Source organism: Diabrotica virgifera, chromosome 7 (assembly GCF_917563875.1).
Source record: "Diabrotica virgifera virgifera chromosome 7, PGI_DIABVI_V3a".
Taxonomy (NCBI): Eukaryota; Metazoa; Arthropoda; class Insecta; order Coleoptera; family Chrysomelidae; genus Diabrotica; species Diabrotica virgifera.
The window spans coordinates 10,749,274-10,774,722 of NC_065449.1; the positions used below are offsets into that span (position 1 = coordinate 10,749,274).

The following is a 25,449-nucleotide window of genomic DNA, read 5'->3' on the forward strand; positions in this document are numbered from 1 at the left end:
CTTTCTATAGATGTTATGAAATTGTTCCATTGTTGTAACAATAACTTGGTTCCTGGGGGAACATACATAGATATAAATGTGACAGTATATGACTTAAACTTTATTTTTATTGCTACTTTATTGACGTTTATTAAATCTACTTTCATGGTGACTTCCTCGTAATATAGGTTTGAATTTATTAAAATTGCTGAGCCACCGCCAACAGTTACTGAAAAGCGGTCGTCTCTGACAATATTGTACCCGTGAAAGTTATAATACTTTTCTGGTTTAAATCTAGTTTCTGATAATAATGCGATATCAACTTTCTGGTCTTCTAATAGGTGGATAAGGTTTTCTCTATTAGAGTTAGCCGATCTACAATTCCATTGACAAATTACCAATCTATTCATTATTATATAAGAGAGAACTTAAAACTGATTGAATTGAATTTACTAGAACTGATTTTTCTGGAATTTCAAAATTTTTGTGATTTATATTAGAGATAATACTTGTAACTATATTTGATATTAATTCTGTTAATTCTTTTGATGGTTCATGTATTTTAGATCCTTGTTCTGGATTAAATGTAGATTGATACGAAGAAGAGGTGATAATACCACCAGGTCTGTTGGACATGGGGTTTAACTTTATTATTTTTTGATGTTCCATTGTTACTTGGTCTGGTGAGGAAGAGATAGGTCGTTTGTATTTTGGTGGTTTTATTATTGTATATCTATTTGAAACTGAAGGTAGAGCGAACTGATTGGAAGATGTTTGAGACGTGGACAATTGAGTAAAGGAATATGAAGAGGATGGTGCATTCATATTTGGAGTTTGATGAGAATTTATTGAGGAATTATTGGCTGCTATAGATGCATAAGTTATCTTAGGAAAGAGTTTAATTGTTTCCTTAAAAGATAAGCTGTTTTCAGACATATAATGTTTTATTTTCTTTTGGCGATCAAATTCTGGGCATATCTCCCATTCATTAGTGAAGTGTTCACCTTCACAGGATAGACATTTTTTGTTAAACGATGATAAAGAACAAGAATCGGAAAGGTGAGATTCATGACACTTAAAACAGCGAGGATTACTTTTACACTGCTTACTCATGTGCCCATACCTATAGCAGTGGTAACAGATAATTACCTTTTGCTGGTATTTTTCAACAGTGTGTAAGACATGATTAATTACTACATACTTTGGTATATTCTGGCATTTAAAAGACACAATAACTGATTTTGTTGGATTAAATATTACTTTGTCATCTGCTACTATTTTTCTTGTTATTCGTTTCACATACTCAACCGAGAATTTGCAATGGTGATCAAATTCCTTTATTCTATTTTTAAGATATTCTTCCGATATATCTGAATCTATATCCCTTACTACACCTAGTTTAAACAATTGAAATTTTGGAATGTATGCGGTCAGATTTTTTTGAATAAGGAATTTGGAAGTAACTAAAGCATTTGCGCTACTATAATTTTTAAATGAGACCCTAACTCGGTTGCGTCCGATTGAGTCAATTTTTTTTATATAATTTTCAATTTCTGGATGTAACGTAAATAGGATCTCGCCTATTTTAACAGCGTTTAATTTTCCTGTAAAATTTAAACTGGAGTTTTCAATGAAAATGTAAAAAGGTCCTAAATCAATTTTTTCGTATAAATAAACAGGCCTGGTTTTTTCTGGTTGATCTGAGTTTACTAAAGTATTTTGTTTTTCATTAATATTGTTAAGATTAATACTACTACTTATCTTATTTTGAGGCTGGTTGGGTAGAAATCCATTTAAATCTTGTAAATCACAGCTACTATCCATCGAATTCTCAATATCAGGCGGTTCGCCTCCACTAGATGACTCCATAGAGGAGTTTTCAAGTAACGTTTAACTTATGAACACTTTCAAAATGTAAACTAAATAAGGAAAAGTTTAACAAAACTAAACAAACTAAATTAGAACGGTATAAATCAAATAATCCGCCAAAAATTAATATTTTTCGGAGAGATTTCCAAATTTAAATTAACTTTGACAATTATTTTGACGTATGCAATCGATAAACTGAGGTCGATATGCAAGTCCTTATCAGGTCAAGCATACAATCAGTTTGTAGCAAACGTTGAACATACACTTCCTAGTAACATTAAAAGCTTCTGGAGGTTCGTAAATTCTAAAAGGAACAATAATAGCATTCCGAACACTTTAAACCATAATGGCCAAACCAGTTCCGATGGTCCTACCATAGCCAAGATGTTTGCTCAGTACTTTGCTGCAGTATATAGTGAGGACGAATGTCCTATTCCAAATAGTGCAAGGGCTAACACTAGTTTCAACATTACTGGTTGTGACTTATCTATTTCAGAGGTATATACCAAATTATCCCAGCTAAACATACATAAGGGTCCAGGGCCTGATGGAATCCCACCCAAGTTACTGAAATACTGTAGTTTTAATCTTGCTCGTCCCTTATTCTTTATTTTTCAAAAATCATTACAAACGAGTGAATTCCCTCCCGTTTGGAAAGTTAGTTTTATATCACCGATATTCAAGAATGGAGATAGAAGCGGGGTACAGAGCTACAGACCTATTAGTATCCTTAATACTATACCTAAACTATTCGAGAGTTTAATATGTGACAAAATTAAGCCTACTATACAAAATGTAATCATTGAACAACAGTATGGTTTTGTTATGGGGAGATCAACTGAAATGAACTTGTTAAATTATACCTCCTTCTTAAATGAAGCATTGGAAAGTAAACAACAGGTAGATGCGATTTATACAGATTTTTCCAAGGCATTCGATAGAGTCAACCATACGTTATTGTTACATAAGATCGAACAGTTGGGTTTCTCTGATCCTCTGCTTAGTTGGATTCGAAATTATCTATTAGGTAGAAGGCAGATAGTTCGTATTAAGAATTATTTCTCTAATGAAATTATAGTTACATCGGGTGTACCTCAAGGCTCCCACTTAGGACCTATCCTTTTTAATTTATTTATAAATGACATAAATAAAAGCTTCAATTTTGCTCAATTTCTTCTATTTGCTGATGACCTTAAATTATTTCACATAATTACCTCTGATTTGGATCACTACAATTTGCAATCAGATCTTAATGGTCTTGTGGAATGGTGCTCACTTAATGGTATGGACTTAAATGCAAACAAATGCCATGCTATAACTTTTACTCGACTAAGACACTTTGAGAATAATTCTTACTTTATACGGGACACTAGGTTACAATTAGTTGACTCAGTTATAGATCTGGGTGTTATTCTTGATACTAACTTAAATTTCAACCTACACATTAATAGCATGGTTTCTAAGTCATTAAAGATGCTTGGCTTTGTTAAAAGATGCAGCTATGACTTTACGACTGGTCGTTCTTTAAAATTTCTTTATTGTTCTTTGGTTAGACCACATTTAGATTATGCATCATGTGTTTGGTCACCTCAATATAACTGTCATATTAATAAAATCGAACAAGTTCAGCGTAAATTCTTACGTTATTATGCTTATAAGATGCATCTCACTGGTCAAAGTTATGAGTCTTTACTGCAAATTATTCGACTTGACTCATTACAGAGTCGTCGTCAACATAAAGATCTTTGCTTCTTATATAACTTAATTCATGGTCATAAATTCTGTATCCCACTTTTAAATAAAATTGGTCTACATGTACCTTCAAGAACCACCCGTTCTGTGACCACCTTCCACGAGGTCATTAACCGCACAAATTATAGTTCAAGTTCCTATCTCTCTAAAACTCTTAAATTAGCAAACACATTATCTCCGCAAATTGATTTCTTTGTGAACGACTTTACTGCGTTTTCCACACAATTATATTTATACTTAACTTAATGTTCTAATTTCAAGACTGATTTGTCAACTACTGTTATTGTCTTTGTTCTAGGATAAGTTGTATTTGTCAATTTCAAAATGTTCTAGCTCTCAATTGTTGAATGAGAGCAAGTAAGTTTATTCTTTATTATTGTTTGTTATGTATTTACCAATTTTGTATCTACTAGATCTTATTTTTCTAATTTGTGTGACATTTTAATTGTAAAAAATTATAATTGTATCATGTACTAATGGACTTCGGTCCGTAAATGAATAATAAATAAATTATGATAGTATATCTTAAAGCATAAAACAATCATTATGTAACTAATAAAATCCAAATGTTGACAATATTAAAGTTTAAAATGTTATTTTATAATTTTTTACAATTAGGGGTAGTTTTCATCCTTAAAAAACCAAAAGCGTACAACGGCTCAATATAGAAAATGAACTAGAGGGTGAAATGAGCCTAATCCCAAATTTTTGTACAAATCGATGCTGGACGAAAAAATTGCGAGGTTTTGCCATTTGTTCAGCTTCATTTCCTCGACTATTGATGGATTCGACAGTTACTTGATGGAATTTCATTTTATCTAAAAATAAAACACTGAAAACGTTTGTTTTCTATACTTCCACAAAATTTATTACAACTATGTCACTACAGCTATTTTGGCAGAGTGTCTTTCTTAAGTGATATAAGTAGTTTACTATGTGTCTGCACTTTAAAGTCTCTAACCGAATAGGTTGAGGGGTGGGAAGCTGTTTGTCTCAAATTGGTCATTCAGAATTATCTGTATTTATCAATTTATTAATTTATATAAGGTTTGTTCGTAGAACGATCAGCAACCGTTGCCAACCGTCAGACGCATGCGCGTTCGTAGTCTACGAACTCTAACTGTTAACTGCGCAACGCTAACTGTTAACTGCGCATGCGTCTGATGGTTGGCAACGGTTGCTGATCGTTTGGAACGTACTACGAACAAACCTATAGATTCTAATAAAGATAGCTTAAGATATTTATTTTAAATATGCAGATAAGCCAATACATCAAGAACAATAAGAGACGAAAGAGAAAGCAATTACAGAGTGGTGTTTACAAGCTGACATGTCGCTGTCTATTACAAGCAATTCAGCAATTTTAATACAACAATGTTCTATGTATCATAAGGCACCCATAGAACTTTGTAAATCTAAAATATATGCATGCAATGCTCTAACATTAATCGAAAATCATTGGTGTATGTTGTGAAAATATGTAAAGAGTGCAACATAGTCATATCGCACACCTAGTTCAATTGTGCCACAACTGCAAAAAATTCGAATTTTGGGTTAAGGCTGTAAAATATTGCCTATATAATGGCCCATCTAATGCAATACAGCCTGAACTAAAATATTGTTTTGGATAAGTATAAAGTAAGTTACTTCGGTATTTCACTGTAGGGTTTTTGGAGGTTTTGAAAATGCAATATGGCCATAACTGGGAGATGTGGCGATAATACACACTGCCACAATACAACCGATGTAATTCAATACGGCCACAACTGCAAAAATCAAGAGAGATGTGGCGATAATATACACTGCCACAATACAACCGATATAATTCAATACGGCCACAACTGCAAAAATAAATTGATTTTTTCATTATATTGCCGCCGTATCTCCTAGGTATCGTTTTATAAATGACTTTCTTCACAATGCAATATCGCCATAACTATCAAAATAATAATAACGTTTTATTTTTAATAAATTGTAATAAGATCCAGCCAATAAGTGTATAATTTGCTACCTAAATTGTAATTTTGAAGCCAGTCATTCTCAAAATAAATTATTTACAGGGCAAAACGCGTTTACTACAGAACGTTTTGCTCATTTCTCGAGAATATTGTGTTTTGCACTTGTGGCACTATTGAACTAGGTGTGCGATATGTTAAACATAGGACTTTGATTTTCGCAAAATTTTAGTGAACTTTTCAAACTCAGTTATAACATGGTCCTATGTACGAGAATTTCATAAAGACTTGACTCCAGTAAAAATTAATGTTTATCGCAAAATATTTTGCACTGAATTCAATTATTCATTTAATAAACCTCCAAAATATCTATGTGACCTATGTGCTGAAATAGACTGCATGAATAAAGAAAACACCCTTAATGGAGAAAAGAAAAAGGAACATGAAAAATACTTGCACTTTTAATGACAGAAGAGAAAAATACAGACATTGAAAATGGTAAGGCAGTACTTACTGTGTTTTGACTTACAAAATGTATTGACATGTCCAAAATGAGACGTCAAAAATTTCTTTTATAAAAGTAAGCTAAATGTGTTTAACATGACAGCTCACTTTTCGATAAACTGGACTGTTTATTGCGCGGTATGGTCAGAGGCAATGCATGGTCGGGCTGGGAATGATATTGCCAGTGCTGTATACAGAATCCTGAAAAGGGTTGTAGAAGACTAGCCGTTATTGGAGGATTTGACTTTGTGGAGCGATAGTTGCGTTCTGCAAAATCGCAATAAATTTATGAGTTTTGCCATTGTACATATATTATTTTAAAAACTAACACGAGCTTAAAGAAAATTCAAATGAAGTTTTCAGTAGCTGAACATTCGACATTCCTGCATACAAGAGGTCGATTCAGTTCACAGTGCAATTGAACGCAGTTTGAGAAAATCTGAATACTTTTCTCCACTTTGGTTAGTAAGAGTCCTTTTGAAAGTAAACACAAGAAAGCCTTACACAATACTTCAATTGAAACAGCAAAATTTTTTGGATTATTTAACCTATTCCTCAAAACTGAATTATACTGCAGTTCCATTTTCAAAGAGTGAATACAAAATCACCAATGTAAGACAACGAACTGGGAGGAGACATACTGCTGAAAATGACGAAATACCCATGTCAATGAACAAAAATGATATTAAATCACCTTGGCACAAAACAAGGTGGAAGCTCTGAAATCTATGTACAGGTGGACGCCAGAAGTAGACAGATACTTTTATGTTCACATGTTTTCCAACATGTCTAAACATAAACAGCAAAACTGAGATTGCTGATCAGAAGATAATGCTACAAAGATTTATGTTCCATGTTTTTGCATTTTTCGTTTTTTGTTAGAGTTGCAAAGTTTTATCCCACATAACAATTTCATGTTCTTAGTAGATTCATAGAACATACTTTTCAGAAAAAGTATATACTTAGAATATGCGTAATTACCATTGCGAATGTGCAGAGCATATACTGAGTATATACTACATTACAGTACTTAAACGTTCTATGTATATACTTAGAATGTACTACCGCACTTCTTTTCAGTATATACCAAGAACATACTTTTTAGAAGATTCTAAGGAGGTGCTATAAACCTTCTATTTATATACTTAGAATGTACTATCGCACATATTTTTAGTATATGGGAAGAATATTCCAAGGAAGTGCTATATACCTTCTAGTTATATACTTAGAATGTACTATCGCACATATTTTTAGTATATGGGAAGAATATTCCCAGGAAGTGCTATATACCTTCTATGTATATACTTAGAATGTACTATCGCACATATTTTTAGTATATGGGAAGAATATTCCAAGGATGTGCTATATTCCTCAGAAGTATGTTTTCAACATCACCTAATCTCATCCTAGGTTCTACTAATATATTATATTTACATATTCTAATTGCATATGAGAATTAAGTTATTACATTCTACAATATTACGTAAAAAGTAAGTATAAAATATATAAACTTTAGTTAGTTATATAGGTACCTATGTATAATAAATTAATATTATATGGGTAAGTAGCCTATATATAAAATATAAGTAATATATTTAGTTATTATGTGCACATCAAAATAAAAATGCTGCTTATATAATAATTATATAATAGCCAAATATATATAATATGTATGTAAATTACTAATATTTATAGGTATCTATATACATACTTTTACTTACTAGGTATTTAGGAAATATTGAAGTACCAATATGAATTTATTATTTTCAAGCTGCTTTTTATGTTCTTAAAAATGTTTTAGTCCTTGTAGCTACAAATACTTCGTCCTAACAGCGTAGACATAACTGTACTGGAAACTATTTTCATATTTTGCCCTTTTGTTATACCTACCCCCTTCCCTTGCAGGTATAAAATATGCAATGCAAAGGTCAGAATGACAATGAATGGCAGTTTCCGGATTCCCGAAAATTATAGGTAAAAATACTTATGGTATAAACTCAAATAAAAATGGTATATTCATTTCAATTAAAAACGAAACGAGAATTTCTCATTTTTCTTCAATAGAATTAAGTTTTAAACTTTTTTACCATACAATTAAAACGGTTTAAAAAAATGAATTAAATAGTTCAGTAGTACCTACCAAAATACAAATACAATTTGTACCTAAATTTTATTAATTATTCTTAACGCGAAGTTGATAATCTTCTTCCTATAGGTACATACAGTATATTCTTTTTAAGATATTTTAAAAGTATATACAAGTATGTGTTAAGCATATACTTTTGCATATACTTACGCATATACTAAGAATATTCGATTAAGGTATATTCTAAGAATAAACTTTTACGAACATTCCGAGATACTACGTACATGAATGTGCTAAGTTTATTCGGTGCAAGGATATTCTTTGAAGCACGTGCAAAGAACATGAAATTTAGAATGTTTTTATTGTACATGCTATGCTTATACTACGCATATACTAAAAAAAATATACTTCGACGAATGTTGGTGGAATATGCTTAGAACATGATGCGAACATAATTGTTATGTGGGATGTTATTTTATTTTTTCAATAAAAATATGGGAAAAATTAAATATTTTTTCTTCATTCTTTTTTAAATGTGCTCTTGTAGTTGACTTTTAACTATTACGTTTAAAGCAAAAGCAAATATACTTTGTTTTATACGAAATCTAAGGGTCAAAATATTCAAAGTTATTTTTCTCAGTTTCATCATTTTGTATCATACAACCTTGTAATTCTTAGGCAGCGATGTGTTGACCCAAAAACTTACATCAGTCAAACTGGCAGAACCTTTGACAAACAGATAGCAGAACACAAAAGGGCTTTTATAACTATAAAAAAACAGATTCTACATAGGCACTTCAACTTCTAGATCATAATCATTCTTTTAATGAACAGTTCCAAATTCTGAATTTATTTCGAATAAATTCAAAAGTGACATTATAATAAATTCTGTGGTAGTATTGAAAACAAAAGTTTTCAGTGTTTTATTGTGAGATACTTCATACAATTAGATCAAAAGTGTTCAATTAAAAAATATAAGTTACCTTAAAAATAATTTTTATTAAAATATATGTTTTTTCACTGGTTTAAACTTACTAAACTGAAAGTTTTAACTCTAATTATTTATAAATTGTGAAAGTTTTAACTATCTAATAGATTTGTTATAACTGACCTTAATTTATTCAAATTATTACTTACATTTTCACACTAAACTTAGAGTTCACCGTCCTTAATCACCTACAAATACAAATGGGTATTTATTTTAATTTGTAACCATTTATATAAAAAAAAATACTAAAATTTGAACTTTACACAACCGGCTGACCTTTATAAAGCATAGATTAATAATATGGTATTACCGGATAGATAGGCAACTCACTGTAAAAATTTGGTTCCTTTCGCCACTTGCGACCGTAGTGTTAACTAATCACCATTTGGCGGGAAATTTAAATGGACAAGCATTAATTTCATCCGTTCAGCGCCTCTTGCGGGCCCTTTCGTTACTAATTAAAATATCTTCTTATAATCTCACCTATATTATTAAAATAAAATACCAGAACTTACTAAGCTTGTTAAAGTATTTTATTTAAATAATATCTAAGTAATACTCATAAATTATTCGGGGTTCTAGTTTACTGAATGGGTAGACGGATTACGGATATGAAATTTATACCAATGAATTCTGTTTCACTTACTGATAATTGTACAATAATTTTTTATTGGGGGCGGGCGTTACTTTTCATGTAATTGCAATTTAAAATATGTCTTATTTTTAAAAATCGCCGCCATTTTCCGCCATTATATACCATGAAACAACAAGAAACGACAGGAATGACAACCGTTTTATAAACGCAAGAAGGAGAATCCTAACAGTGTTGCCATAGTTATATAAAATATGTTTTCTTATGAAAATTACAATTTTTCAATTCTTAAATATGTCATTTTACTTATTCTGACGCATTTTTAACACAAAATGACTGCTTTATTACAAGGGTCAGGTTAGTTCTGGTTAGGTTTCGTTACGTTAGGTTAGATTACATCAAGTTTATTAATATTATAGTGATTTATGATTATATTTTAATAAATAAATTCTGTGGGATTCCCAGAATACACTTTCAAGGTTGGAATGAAATTTTATGTATTTCATGGTTATGTACTGTCACTGATTTCGGGAAACCATGTTGCCATGTGAATGACAAAAGATAATTTCACATGAAAACATCGATTTTTGTCCATTTAAGCGTACCATTGATTTGGAATATTTATGCAAACCTCTAAATTTGGCAACTGTTTTTGAAAAATTGGTAGATGCATGCATTGACGCATTTTTTAAACAGTTTATTGTTAGTTTTTAGTTTGTTAGGTCGGTTGTTTGTGCTGCGCCCTGGATTTGGGCGTTGTCTGTTGCATCATATACAAATTTGTGAAAGTGAAGTTAGTTTATCGGGTGGGTTGTGATTGCGCTCAGCGGTCAAATACCTCCTGCGGTTCTCTCAATATAATACCCGTAAGTTAGGTTTGGACCGAAGGGTTAGGCCTTCCTCCTTTCAGACCGCCTGCGCCCAATTGCAATCTGCCCAGTTTATCATTAAATAAAGGTGAAGTGAGACTAAATGGTGTGTAGGTGTTACGAAAGTAAATTTAAGTACAATTAAGGTGTGGCTTTAATACCTATATTCACAAAGAAAAGGCCTCTTTCGAAGCTAGTAAACTGCAGGCAGAGGAAATAAATATGTTGGTGGCAACTTTTATTACATTTAAAGCCACGAATTTGGCTTTGGACTCTCAAATTGCATCGATCTATAGCTGTTTTGTAAGTAATTTTTATTAAATTTTTAAATCTTTAAAAGGTTAAAACTGGCAACACTGTCAAATTTGACCTCTCGGCGCCTGTCCGCCATATTGTTTTGAAATATGACAAAAAAAATATTATTTTAACCAATATTACGTATTTTTTCATAATTTGATTGTAAAAATCAGTTATATGTATTATGCTTCAATTACTTATATTTTATTAAGACATTCTATATACTTTTGTATCCTTTTCACGTAAATTTTTTTTGGCTACTATTACATTTTTTGATTTTTTTCAAATATTTCTTGATTTTTGGGCACTTTTACCAGTTTCCCCCAAAGAAAACAGTAAAATGTCTGCTTTTTTCCACTTTTCAGGCTAAGTCCATAAAAAAATTGGCATTTTCAAGGTCTACCCTTAGAGTAAATTTTTACCTTATTCGGAATTCCCAAGTTACAAAAATATGTTATTTTTGCTATAAAATTTAGTAAGGAAAAGGGATATAAAAAAAGTTATGACAATGTTTTTCTAAATATAGGTACGTGTATTTATTTGTTGTTTCAGATAAAACAGTTATAAACTAATTACTATTTACCTATCTACGCATTTTTCTAACTTTTCTATGATTTGTACACAACGGTACACAACAATAATAAACCATGTTCAGTTTTTTTATTAACACAACACAAAAGTTCTTTCGTTTCGTAACTAAAACAAAACTACACTTTATCAACGAAGGATAAGGAACCAACTTAAATTGAAATTACTAAGAACAAATCGTTAAAGGTAATACAATAAAAAATAAAAACTGTAAACTAATGGAAAATTTTTTCCACTAACTGTCATTACTTTTGACAGAATTGACATTGCCGAGTTAAGCCTCGTTTGATTATTTTATTTATGACATTCAGATATGGCGTTAACATAAATGATTGGTTAAAGTCTTCGTGAGCGAGATAGGCTGTCATTTCTCTTTATTAGCTGACGGTAGTGAAAGTGATGGGGGAAATTCCCCAGTTTGTTCATATAAGATTCCGGGGCATGTTTATAAAGTATTTTTTATTTAAATGGGCAACTGCCAGCCAACCGGCAATAGGTTTTAGTTAAAACGTCAAATTGATATTTCCTGACTGAATAACTGCAGGAGTCTAGGCATCTGTCATCTGTGGCAAAGGTCACAGCAAAGGTAGGTTTATAGTACAAGACAATTTTGGGAAAGAAAATTTAAAAAATGATTTATCAAAAAACGAATAAAATCCTTTTTAAAAGGAATATATTTAAAATCCCTAAAAGACGCTACATCACAGAACTAGTTTTCGATTGGTTGAGCAATCATCATCAGTGCTTACGTGATCTAACATGCTCACCACCAAAATATAATATTACAAAAATATGGGGGTAAAAACCCTTTAAAATTAATCCGTCAAGGAAACATTGATAAAATATGCTAACTTAACCATGGATGTTTAAAATATTCCATGTACCATGTATTCGGTACCATCTGAGCTACGACTTGTTTACATGACAATATGGTGGCTTAAACATCTGTTACGCGATTGACTCTACTATTTTATTTATTTACCTATATCTTTAGGCACTAAGTTTAATTTAAATAAAGGAAGACTTACTTATATTATTTTATTTACATCACTTATTTATTTTAATAATTACAAATAACACCAACTAACACATCTAATTTATTTACAACTCAAATTTATGATTTAATTAACTAAACATAATAACTTCGATAACTAATATATACATTTCATTAAATCGGATTCGAATACAATTATATCACGCGTCGCGGCTCGTTCATTGACTGACTGGCCTGTGCTCGAATTCCTGTTCTTAAATACTCTGACAGCGGTCGCCTCGAATCGCCGTGGAAGGTCTGGCCTTTACTCGTAACCCCGGGAAGCATCGAGAATAATTAGGCCGGGTTGTGAGGCGTCACACATCCATGCTTAAGTTAGCATATTTCATCAATGTTTCCTTGACGGATTAATTTTAAAGGGTTTTTGCCCTCATATTTTTGTAATATTATATTTTGGTGGTTAGCATGTTAGCATGCATGGACAAGGACTCTGATACCTGACGTGGAGGAGTGGGTGAAGTGCAAATATAAATAAGTACGAACTACTTCTTCACGAAATTCCTTACAGGACACGGATCGTTTAGAGCATACTTTGAGAGGATAAGCAAGGCAATAGATGATAGTTGCGTAGATTGCGGAGTAAGCGACACAGCAGAACACTGCGTGTTTGAATTCAGAAAGTTTAATGACGAAAGAGCGGAGCTACATGCAAAAGTAGGCATCTTAGGAGCAAACAATTTTATGGCCATAGTGACAAGGGGGGAAGGGAGTTTAAAGAAGTGATATTGGCTGTGACAAAAATCATTAAGAGAAAAGAGATTATAGAAAGAGAGAGACAACTAAACAGGGGTAAACAAAAGCAATATTGGCTCCGTGCGTCTCCCCTCTACTTACAGTCACGTGACACGCTGTCAGATTTTGTCAGGACGTTTTAACATTGAGTCTTATGGGATTATTTTGTTAAACTTGAATATTTTATTTTGTAGTGATAATAACTGAATACAATTGTTAGAATTCATTAGTTATTAATTTATACTGTAATTTATAGTGCAATAAAAATATTTTCTTTTTCGTTAATAAAGATTTATTGACATAAACTGCGATAGTGAGGTTATGTATACAAAATCAAACTGATAATCAATATTGGAAATAGAAGAATTTATATCAGATTAAGTGCGTTTTTATTTTCTGTTTATATTAATACATCATATCACTAGCGGGACACGGCATTTTTTTAAATGTCTCATTTAAACATACACAAAGCGTCCTGATAAAATTTCAAAAAACCGCCACCATGAGCAGCAGGTCAGTCGATTTTGCTTTGACGGACGGATGCATCTGGAAGCAAGGCCCCCAGAGGGGAACTGCGTTCGGATGTACTCCGTTTACTCTGAATCCAACACACGCCAAGTACGATTCGCCTGGTACGGTCTTTAGAAGATTCCCACTCTCACACACACAAAAAAAGCATGTTAGATCACGTAAGCACTGATGATGATTGGTCAACCAATCGAAAACTAGTTCTGTGATGTAGCCCTTCTTAGGGATTTTAAATTTATACCTTTTATAAAGGATTTCATTAGTTTTTTGTATTATATGGTATACAGTCAACTACATAAAACCTTTTTCCTTGTGAATTTATCAACTCTGAATAAAAAATTTGTACATATTTTAAACTTATAGTAACATTATATTTTATTATCATTCTGACCATGAATGGTTTCAATTATTCGTTACTGTCTTTAATACTGCCCTTAAGACAGTTTTACATTATGCTATTTTCATGCTAGGCAAGAGCCATGCAAGACAGATCACGCTACTGCGCATGCCCACGCGCTATTTCCATGCAATTCCTGTGCTAGACGAAAAATTAAAACATGTTCTATTTTTCATGCTATTTTGATGCAAGTCCTGTCAAAATTCATGCTGCCAATATGACAAAATTTATAGTTTAGAAAAAAACTTAACCTTATTGTGTAAGTTTAAATGGTATTTATTGGATGTAATAATTTGTGGTTTATATTTGAATATATTTAATTATGGACTGAAGTTTTTAAGTGAAATATCTAAAGTTAATATTTTGATATATTTCTTCTATTGGCAACAATGAAAGTGGTATCTAAAATTGCACAGAAATAGCTCCGATGTAAAAAGGTCAGGGCAGGCAAGAGATATGCCATGCAAGACGGACTTGCATAGCATGAGACTTGCATAGCCTTGATGTAAAGCTGCTTTTACAAATGCTGAACTTCCCTAATAAGTTTTGTTCAAATTTTACCTTAATTTATTAATTTTCTGTTAGATGAACCATCATCTTATCATCCCCTCTCTACAATACAGCTGTCAATCTATACTATACTATAACGAATAGTCAATCAAAGAATCGAAGCAGCAGTTGAATCGCTGCAATCAGTATGGTTTTCGAAAAGGACACTTAATAATACTAGTTGCGATTGATCTTGTCGTTAACACAGCTAAGGAAGCGAGTGCAGTGACCAGATCAAAGAGGGGGGCGAAGAGGTACTGTCTCGTGACCATATTGGACAAAAAATGCTTTCAACTCCGCCAACTGGGATTGCATTGTACGAGCTCTTATCGAAATGAAGGTACCGGTATATATAAAGAGTATAGTGACTAATAGTTACCTCAATGATCGAATTTTGAAATATAAGTCCGGTCCAAAGGAATATAAAATCACTATAGGGGTACCACAGGGCTCTGTGCTAGGCTATCTATTGTGGAATATTATGTATGATTAGGTTACTAAAGTTAAAATTACCAAAGGATGCTAGCCTGCTCATAGCAATGTCGATAAAGTGGCTATGGTAATGGTCGCATAGCAACTTGAGGAAATACGTCCCATGTTTGAGATCATCTTAGAGAAAATCTCTAAGTGAATGTAACACAATCAATTTAAAACTAGCGAAGCACCAAACTGAGGCAGTGCTTATTACTATTGTAGTAGGAAACAGGTGGAAACCGTAGCACTGAGCATTAGAGAACATGACATCACATCATAAGCATTCCTTCGGTACTTGGGAGTGATTGATGCCAGACTCTAGTGTCAAGCATCAGATGGAGCATGTCAGTACTAAGAGCAGCCTTTCCATGGCTAATACCGAATGTAGGTGGCCCAAAATAAAGCAGGAGGATTTTACTGTCGTCAGGATTAATATAAATTTGGGCTGGCATCTCGGAACCCCAGGAATCACGGAGGAAGGTCGCATCAGTATATCGTCTGAGCGTCTTTAGACTTCCCAGCGCATTCCGTACAATATCTGAGAACGCAATATACATCACAGCTGGGATGCTGCCCAATGGAGTGCTACCTGAAGAAAGGAAGACCTTTTATCACCAAAGAGGGTCACCTACAACTACATTGTGCCTTGATGAATTTAGAAGACGAGAACGGCAAAACAGCATGCATCGATGGCCATTACAGTGGGATTCCGCAACAACAGGCAGGTGGACGCAATACTCTGAAAACGATTAGCCAACCGATAGATAATCTGATCAGAGACCTTAGAAGAAACGCTTTCATCGAAGGCAATTAACACATTTGCGATGGAAATCCTCCAGGATCTGCGGTGCATTGAAAGGGGAAGAGCTGAAAATAGAGAATGTTAGAAGGAGAAAAGCAATTAGTTCGATAGCATCAAGGAAGAGCAATGGTCGGATCATCCCCCCGTGAAGTAGCTAATGTCTTAAGGTAGTTTCGCGGGGGAAACTATTGTTACATACGAGTCCGACATACCTGGCAGGACATCTAGTCTCAGTGGCTTAGCTGAAGATTGGGGGCCCCCCCGCGACCATTTTTGTGGGCCCCGTATTATAAACATTTACTAAAATATGTGTAAATGACAATATTTCGCCTTTCTTTAATAAGTCTTCGTCGGTTCGTGTTAATAAATTTTTTGGGAATAGACATGAAAACCTATTATACCTTCATGTGTCTTAATCCGACAAACCTAAACCTATTAGTAAGTTAAAATACAAAAATAGACGGTTTAGTTTTGATTTAAATCTGTCTCCTGCCATCCCCCGATAGCGCTATTTCTAGGTCTACCTTTTGTCAAGGAGGCTATGCAAGAAGACAAATTTAAATCAAAACTTCCGTAGTTCTCGGTATACAATAAAACTATTTATACCGGAGTAAGGTTAGAACGCCCTCTAACGGGGAATAAGTGAAATAAATGGCGACTCGATTCTAGTTTTCTGTTGACCTAGATATCAAAATATCAACAGGCACCGCTGGGAAATATTCCAAAAATGCGGTTCAGAGAAACTATATGAAACGAGTCTTTGTACTCTTATACAGAGTATGGCATTAGTAAAAATACAAAAATAGACGGTTTAGTTTTGATTTAAATCTGTCTCCTGCCATCCCCCGATAGCGCTATTTCTAGGTCTACCTTTTCTCAAGGAGGCTATGCAAGAAGACAAATTTAAATCAAAACTTCCGTAGTTCTCGGTATACAATAAAACTATTTATACCGGAGTAAGGTTAGAACGCCCTCTAACGGGGAATAAGTGAAATAAATGGCGACTCGATTCTAGTTTTCTGTTGACCTAGATATCAAAATATCAACAGGCACCGCTGGGAAATATTCCAAAAATGCGGTTCAGAGAAACTATATGAAACGAGTCTTTGTACTCTTATACAGAGTATGGCATTAGTAAAAATACAAAAATAGACGGTTTAGTTTTGATTTAAATCTGTCTCCTGCCATCCCCCGATAGCGCTATTTCTAGGTCTACCTTTTGTCAAGGAGGCTATGCAAGAAGACAAATTTAAATCAAAACTTCCGTAGTTCTCGGTATACAATAAAACTATTTATACCGGAGTAAGGATAGAACGCCCTCTAACGGGGAATAAGTGAAATAAATGGCGACTCGATTCTAGTTTTCTGTTGACCTAGATATCAAAATATCAACAGGCACCGCTGGGAAATATTCCAAAAATGCGGTTCAGAGAAACTATATGAAACGAGTCTTTGTACTCTTATACAGAGTATGGCATTAGTAAAAATACAAAAATAGACGGTTTAGTTTTGATTTAAATCTGTCTCCTGCCATCCCCCGATAGCGCTATTTCTAGGTCTACCTTTTGTCAAGGAGGCTATGCAAGAAGACAAATTTAAATCAAAACTTCCGTAGTTCTCGGTATACAATAAAACTATTTATACCGGAGTAAGGTTAGAACGCCCTCTAACGGGGAATAAGTGAAATAAATGGCGACTCGATTCTAGTTTTCTGTTGACCTAGATATCAAAATATCAACAGGCACCGCTGGGAAATATTCCAAAAATGCGGTTCAGAGAAACTATATGAAACGAGTCTTTGTACTCTTATACAGAGTATGGCATTAGTAAAAATACAAAAATAGACGGTTTAGTTTTGATTTAAATCTGTCTCCTGCCATCCCCCGATAGCGCTATTTCTAGGTCTACCTTTTGTCAAGGAGGCTATGCAAGAAGACAAATTTAAATCAAAACTTCCGTAGTTCTCGGTATACAATAAAACTATTTATACCGGAGTAAGGTTAGAACGCCCTCTAACGGGGAATAAGTGAAATAAATGGCGACTCGATTCTAGTTTTCTGTTGACCTTGGTATCAAAATATCAACAGGCACCGCTGGGAAATATTCCAAAAATGCGGTTCAGAGAAACTATATGAAACGAGTCTTTGTACTCTTATACAGAGTATGGCATTAGTAAAAATACAAAAATAGACGGTTTAGTTTTGATTTAAATCTGTCTCCTGCCATCCCCCGATAGCGCTATTTCTAGGTCTACCTTTATCTAGATTTTAATTACCTAGATTTTTAATAACTTTACCTAGATTTAAATCAAAACTAAACCGTCTATTTTTGTATTTTTACTAATGCCATACTCTGTATAAGAGTACAAAGACTCGTTTCATACAGTTTCTCTGAACCGCATTTTTGGAATATTTCCCAGCGGTGCCTGTTGATATTTTGATATCTAGGTCAACAGAAAACTAGAATCGAGTCGCCATTTATTTCACTTATTCCCCGTTAGAGGGCGTTCTAACCTTACTCCGGTATAAATAGTTTTATTGTATACCGAGAACTACGGAAGTTTTGATTTAAATTTGTCTTCTTGCATAGCCTCCTTGACAAAAGGTAGACCTAGAAATAGCGCTATCGGGGGATGGCAGGAGACAGATTTAAATCAAAACTAAACCGTCTATTTTTGTATTTTTACTAATGCCATACTCTGTATAAGAGTACAAAGACTCGTTTCATATAGTTTCTCTGAACCGCATTTTTGGAATATTTCCCAGCGGTGCCTGTTGATATTTTGATATCTAGGTCAACAGAGAACTAGAATCGAGTCGCCATTTATTTCACTTATTCCCCGTTAGAGGGCGTTCTAACCTTACTCCGGTATAAATAGTTTTATTGTATACCGAGAACTACGGAAGTTTTGATTTAAATTTGTCTTCTTGCATAGCCTCCTTGACAAAAGGTAGACCTAGAAATAGCGCTATCGGGGGATGGCAGGAGACAGATTTAAATCAAAACTAAACCGTCTATTTTTGTATTTTTACTAATGCCATACTCTGTATAAGAGTACAAAGACTCGTTTCATATAGTTTCTCTGAACCGCATTTTTGGAATATTTCCCAGCCGTGCCTGTTGATATTTTGATATCTAGGTCAACAGAAAACTAGAATCGAGTCGCCATTTATTTCACTTATTCCCCGTTAGAGGGCGTTCTAACCTTACTCCGGTATAAATAGTTTTATTGTATACCGAGAACTACGGAAGTTTTGATTTAAATTTGTCTTCTTGCATAGCCTCCTTGACAAAAGGTAGACCTAGAAATAGCGCTATCGGGGGATGGCAGGAGACAGATTTAAATCAAAACTAAACCGTCTATTTTTGTATTTTTACTAATGCCATACTCTGTATAAGAGTACAAAGACTCGTTTCATATAGTTTCTCTGAACCGCATTTTTGGAATATTTCCCAGCGGTGCCTGTTGATATTTTGATATCTAGGTCAACAGAAAACTAGAATCGAGTCGCCATTTATTTCACTTATTCCCCGTTAGAGGGCGTTCTAACCTTACTCCGGTATAAATAGTTTTATTGTATACCGAGAACTACGGAAGTTTTGATTTAAATTTGTCTTCTTGCATAGCCTCCTTGACAAAAGGTAGACCTAGAAATAGCGCTATCGGGGGATGGCAGGAGACAGATTTAAATCAAAACTAAACCGTCTATTTTTGTATTGTTACTAATGCCATACTCTGTATAAGAGTACAAAGACTCGTTTCATATAGTTTCTCTGAACCGCATTTTTGGAATATTTCCCAGCGGTGCCTGTTGATATTTTGATATCTAGGTCAACAGAAAACTAGAATCGAGTCGCCATTTATTTCACTGTTAGTAAGTTGTTGCAATATTATATCTAATACATTGAAAACAATAACTTCAAAACTTTTTTGCTACAAGTTATTTTTTCGTCGCAGCTGAGCTCATCGTAAATTTTTTTATACGTTTTTCCGTTTATTTTTAAATTCCGGTTTAATCTCCACTATTCTGCTATTCCTGCTGCTTCTACTAAAATTTCGGATAACGAATTTCTCATTTCCCGAAGATTATCACGAGTTTTTTTCAAAAAGTTGAAAAACCGTAAACTCTGCCGTTTCAGATTGCAGAAGTTTTGATGTTAGTTGAATAACGTTAAGTATTTTAGATTGAATAGTAACGTTAACGGCAAATTCAAAATTATTCATATGCTCTAATAATGCACTAGCTTCTAATTTTTCATATTTTTTTGAAGGCAATGAAATTTTCGTTAAAGATTTTATTACTTGTCGGAAAGCTCGACCAAAGCCATAACAGCATCATGTCTGGATGACCACCGGGTTTCACATAACATTTTTAAGGTTGGCAAACGCCATGAATCGAAAGTGATAATACTATATATGTAGTACATTCCATCTTTTAATACTTGCACTAAAAAAAACAAATAATCTCTTAATTATGTCGTAAAAAAACCAACTCCTGTACACCATCAACGGCATCATTCAACACTAGGTTCAGATTATGGGATGCACATGAAGATAGGAAACTCTTTTTTCAATGTCAGTTATGCGCCTTTGTACGCCTGAATATACACCACTCATAACGCATCAACTCATACATCCTCTGCAGTTGTGTACGGAAAGGTGCTTTGATTGTATAAATTTTAAAATTTAATTTACAGGACCTTCTGCACTTTGGTCTAATATGCAAATAAATCCCAAAAAACTTCCAACAACTTCTTTGGAAGGTAAATTATTTTCATCGCAATTTATTTTTACATATACCGGAAAATAAAACTATTTATAAGCTGATCGTGGTATCGCTAAATATCTTGAGTGGTATATTGAATAAAAACAAATTTTTTAAATTAATTTAATAATTTTTTTTCAGTTTCTTGAGCCAGCAAATTTATAACTATGTTTTGTATTTGGTGGCTCAGGTAATTTGTTTAAGTTATTGTTTTTATCGATTTATTTAGCTAAACAGGATCATAATAAAATTAATAATAAACTAAATTTTCCTGGGTTATAACAATTTTTCCATGTGACAGTACTTCTTCTTCTCTACGGACAGCTGATATAACCTCAAACTAACTGTCAACAACAAACAACAAAGCTGACATTATTCTGTCTAAATCCTGACCCGAGGATTAGCGGCGTGTAATTTGGGTTGCCTATATAAACTTGAATCAACGAAATGGGCCTTTTGAGTTATTTAAAACGCTGAAAAGACCATTTAGTGATAATAAAAACCGATATTTACTGCGGTTGCATGATATTTAATATTAAAATAGTATTGGATGTGGTAGAATGTAGACTCTTTGTATAATTACCAATTAAACAGTGAAGCTGTTAGATCAATTTTCGGATTCAATCATTTCTACTGTTCACAGTTCTGTGTTTGTGTTTGCTTTTGAGTAGGTATTTCATTTTCTTGACAACGAAAATGTTCGGTGTGGAAAGAATTAATAAGTGCGTGGAATGCGGAAAGGTGTATAAACGTAAACATGATTTAAAAAGACATGTAAAAAGTTCGCATCCCGACAAATTGGATGCAATTGCCCCTTTAAAAGTGCTTAAAGGCAGGGTGGGTTGTGATTGCGCGCAGCGGTCAAATACCTCCTGCGGTTCTCTCACTCTAATACACAAGAATCTACAGGTCGAGCAAGTCTCGTAAATTTCACGATTGCGAGCCACGCTTCACGCAACCGTGTTTGCGTACTTGTGTTTCGAGTTGCGTGGTCGTGCGGAGTTATATTTACCAAATTTAAATCCGTTCCAACATGCTGTCAAAATTAAATCAATATGTCAATATGGCTACTGGGTGTAAAAGATAAATCTTATTCTATCTGTTCTTAATGAGTTTTAGATAATTTTAGTTGTATTTCTTTGTAATTTTGTGTTGTACAAAGATTAATTTAACATTTTCTCTGGAAGTATTAATTTAGAAAGATAATATGCTTCATTGGTGTTGTGTTTTGAAGTGTGAAATGCAAAGTAATTGTGATAAAGTCAAGATAAAGTTCACTTTTAAACTGAACTAAATAAGGTATCTGAGAGACAACAATGGTTAAATGCAATACAATGTACAGGTTTTACTAGCGAAATGAAAATTTTCCTGTCCTGTCTGCTGTAATCATTTTATATCTGGTAAGTTACAATTACAACAGTAACGATTTTTGAAGATGTTAACATTTTAATCTTATAGGAAAACCAGCCGACTTAATCGATAATAACAATCTCCAGATTGGGTTCCTTCAATAAATATGGGCTATAAACACAATGAAATTAGTTCCCCAAAATCTAAAATGGAGTGGTATCAAAGGAGAATTAAAGGAAAAAATATTCATATTGAAATTATTTATAAGGCACTGGACTGTCTTCAATTCTACAATAATACTAGGTGGGTAAATGATTTTAGACATTTTTCATTAAGAGTAGATTAAGATTAAGTAGATTTTCATTCAGTAGATTTAAGACTTGTTTACACAGGTAGAGTAATGATGCAAGTACTTGATAGAGTAGAGTAACTCTACCGTAAAAATGCTCAGCACAGTAGAATAGCTGGTAGAGTGTATAGTTGGAGTTAAAGTAGAGTGACTAGCAACCTATGGCAAAGTAACTACTCTATGACCACCACTACTGCCAAAATGTCTACTCGGCTGCACAATCTACCCATGGAACACGCTCAATTATGGCAGAATAGAGTAGGTAGGAGAGTACATGGGGGCGCTGTCATTCTGGCTGGAATTGTGTTTTGTGTAAATAGTGAAAATGAAGTTCACCGAAGATGAAACTTTAAAACTTGTAGAGCTATAATACGGCGAATACCAGTGTTTATGGAATTTAGGTAGTGTATACTACAGAAATAAAAGTTTGCAGCAAGCTGCAGAGGATGAAATCGTCGAAAGAATGGCAAAGGGGCTTTGGAGTAAACGAGCTTAAGCAAAAAATTAAGAATTTAAGGTGCACTTATAATCAAGAGTGTTTAAAAATACAAAAATCGGTTTCACTATACTAGCATCAGTACTATACTTGTACTCTCCTCATGTGAATGGTATCAAGCCATTTTTGGTAGAGTACTACCGCTACTCTACTCTCCTCAAAACTCTACCCATGTAAACAAGTCTTTAGAAACAGTGGAAAATGTAGCTAGTAGAGTAGTAGTAGAGTAAAATATACTGGTTTAGCAAATTACAATGTTTTAAGGTAATACAGTAGCGATAAACAGGTAGCCAAAACGTGTTCCAAGATTGTCACTGTAATTTTGAATATTTTTTCGAGGCATTTGGCACACGTATTCGTAAAATAATAAAGAATGGCGGTACAGAGCCCAATTTGAAAAATATATTAATATGTGGAAATTACTCTGTAATTATACAATATTTAAAAAACGAGCCTGTACCGCCATTAAGAAGAACAAAAAAATACACTTTCTTCAAATAAACTTTTTTATCCGATGCCTAGATTTTGTGTAATTTTGGAACTACTAATGAAATAAAAAATTTTAGTAGTTCCAAAATAACACAAAATCGGATAAAAAAGTTGTATTTGAAGAAAGTGTATTTTTTTGTTCTTCTTAATGGCGGTAAAAGCTCGTTTTTTTATATTGTATTTAATTACAGAGTAATTTCGACATAATAATATATTTTTCAAATTGGGCTCTGTACCGCCATTCTTTATTATATTACGAATATGTGTGCCAAATATCTTGAAAAATATTCAAAATTACAGCCGCAATCTTGGAACACATTTTCGCTACCTGTTGATCGATACTGTTTCCTCTTAAGATAGTTTTAATAGTTATTTATGATATAAGTATTAAAAGTACAATTTTAAGACGCGCATGTGAAAGTTAACTTGAAAAAATAATTTTATTAATGTTTTGACTTCCACATCAGATGTCATTGTCAAAATACAAAATATTTATATTTATTATTATTAGGTTTGTTCTAGCAAACAGTCAAACTAGTCAAAAACCATCAGCAAACAGTTGGTCAGTAAAAGAACATAATACAGTCACCAGTGCGATCCCCTCTACTCGCGCTGGTCTATTATTCGCTGATGGTTTCAAACTGATGCTAGAACAAACCTATTATTATTATGCATATCATTATCTGTAAATAATATTTCTTCTGATTGTTAATTGTAAAGGATAGAAAAATTACCATTTATTTCATTTTTTTTAGAATCAGCTGAGAGAAGTGGTCTACAAAAAACCAGGAAGGAAACGGAATATGTGGCTACGAAAGGCAAAAGAAAGGTTTACAAAGCAAATGTGACACATTTTTTTGAAATATTTAGGAATATCAGTAAATTGCATTAAAAAAATGTATGAAAAGATTTTGTTCAATAAAAATGTTTATATTTATCAAGGATGTATTATTTGGTATGGCCACATATCGTCAGTGATGTAATAATACATCCTATCTGTTTTTTCATGAGTTTTGTAAGAGAGACTAAAAACTTGTCTTAGGGTCACCTCCTGTTTTCATATGATATTTTTTGACTTGTTTTGTAGTAAATTAAACTATCTATGAACTACAAAACAAGTCAAAACTTACATATGAACACAGGAGGTGACCTTAAAACATGTTTTTCCATCTCTCATGAAAAAACAGATAGGAGGTATTGTCACATCAGCAAGGATGTACAGTGATAAGTGCCCTAATAACCGGCAAAATATGGGCAACATATTTAGTTGTGAGATAAAAAGAAATGAAACTAGTCGAGCTGGGAAATTTAGCGAAATTAACCTTTAAATTTACGTTATATTGATCCCACCTTTACACATATCGGAGGAGTATGTCAACTAAAACTGTCACTGTGACAGTGGTAGTTTCCAAACTCGTCTGATACGTCTGAAGGTGGTACACAATCAATACAATCTAAATGTATAAGTTAATATCGCTATTTCCCAGCTCAACTAGTTTCATGTCTTTTTATCTCACTACTTAATACATCTTTTGTGCTATTTTGCCGGTTATTAGAGCGCTCATCACTGTATTTCTGGTATATCCAGGGAATGTCTACAAAATATATTTTGAATGTCCAGAGAACATTCATGGAATGTTCCAATAAGACATTCAGGTAATGTTTAAAATGCTGACACAGGATTTTCCTGGGATGTTCAGGGAACATGTTTTCGGGGATATTCCAGGAATTTTTCAATGTCTGTGTACCTTCTATGGACCTATATGGAATATTTTGGTGTTATTACCGCCGCACTCCACTTGCGATTTGTAATCAGGAAGATTGAACACATTGTTTCAAATACAAGTCAATCCATTTGTGACTAAATAATCATGGATTGACTTCTATTTGAAAGAATGTGTTCAATCTTCACAACTACAAATCGCAAGTGGAGTCCGGCGCTTAGGGCTACTTCCTCTTCGGTATTATGTATTATACTACAGAA

At 33.4% G+C, this 25,449-nt stretch overlaps 1 protein-coding gene and 2 long non-coding RNA genes across 4 annotated transcripts in view; 2 read left to right on the plus strand and 1 right to left on the minus strand.

Annotated features, from left to right (window-relative positions):
* The window catches only part of LOC114327376 (lipid droplet-associated hydrolase), a 42,710-nt gene extending 33,261 nt beyond the window's left edge, over positions 1–9,449 (minus strand). Inside the window, exon 1 of one of the 2 annotated variants that reach the window (XM_028275971.2) lies at positions 9,283–9,449. The gene's annotated coding sequence lies outside the window, so the exon portion shown is untranslated. The remainder of the gene's footprint in view (positions 1–9,282) is intronic. The other variant, XM_050656127.1, reaches the window with a different exon arrangement.
* Positions 9,450–9,713: 264 nt separating this feature from the next.
* LOC126888100 (uncharacterized) lies at positions 9,714–10,898 on the plus strand. Its single transcript, XR_007699385.1, has 2 exons — positions 9,714–10,531; positions 10,601–10,898. It is a non-coding gene; the product is annotated as an uncharacterized LOC126888100 (long non-coding RNA).
* A 10,775-nt stretch (positions 10,899–21,673) lies between these two features.
* LOC126888101 (uncharacterized) lies at positions 21,674–24,498 on the plus strand. Its single transcript, XR_007699386.1, has 3 exons — positions 21,674–22,181; positions 22,240–22,434; positions 24,221–24,498. It is a non-coding gene; the product is annotated as an uncharacterized LOC126888101 (long non-coding RNA).
* Positions 24,499–25,449: the final 951 nt, after the last annotated feature.